Here is a 750-nt window from a genome sequence, read left to right on the forward strand (position 1 = left end):
AAAATGGTTCAATTACTCCAGAAATACAACTCACCATACTCATGTTAGCCCCACTCCAAAGAACAAGTTCACTGCATTGGCAACTTTAGGTCAGGCAAGAGATTTTTTTTTTTTTTTTAAATCAACAGGCACTTACTGACAGATCACAAATGGTACTTAAAAGTTAGAGGTATCTAAACTGAGTTGTTCAGGTTAGATTATAACAGATGTTTGTTTCCTGAGAGAACAAATGGGACAAGAGTGTCAAGACAGATGATGGTAAGCTATCTGTTACCAGTTGTCATGCTTTGAAGTTTTACAATTACTGCAGTGACTTAGTGACTGCTATTTTAAGGGAATTTAAGTTGTGAAAAGAGGCAATCACTTCCAGAACCTCAAAATAGTTAAGCTACATGACAGAGGTAGTTATGCAGTAACTTCTGCAAATTAACCTTTCCTCTTTTTTCCCCCGAGAATTTAAGTGTTCTAGTATCACAGAATTTTATTAAGTAGGGCTCAGCATGAAAAGGCACAAGTTGAAGCAGTACTGACAAGCCATCACAATTCTGCAGGTGTGGGACAAGAGTTTAACTGCTAGCACAAGTGCTTTACTTGCCCTACATCAGGCTATTTAAATTACTTAAGCTGTTGTGGAACTACACCCTTACATTACTTCTATTACTGCTAACCCGAGCCTTGCCCATACAAGCACACCTTCTTACTCCTCTACACAGAAGTCCGACTACTTTTGCCACAAGCTAATCAGAGACA

General features: G+C 38.5%; 1 protein-coding gene across 1 annotated transcript in view; it reads right to left on the reverse strand.

Moving 5' to 3' along the window:
* The window catches only part of RAB21 (RAB21, member RAS oncogene family), a 27750-nt gene that overhangs the window by 3679 nt on the left and 23321 nt on the right, over positions 1 to 750 (reverse strand). The window lies entirely within an intron of this gene.

Source organism: Charadrius vociferus, unplaced genomic scaffold (assembly GCF_000708025.1).
Source record: "Charadrius vociferus isolate BGI_N301 unplaced genomic scaffold, ASM70802v2 scaffold125, whole genome shotgun sequence".
NCBI lineage: Eukaryota > Metazoa > Chordata > Aves > Charadriiformes > Charadriidae > Charadrius > Charadrius vociferus.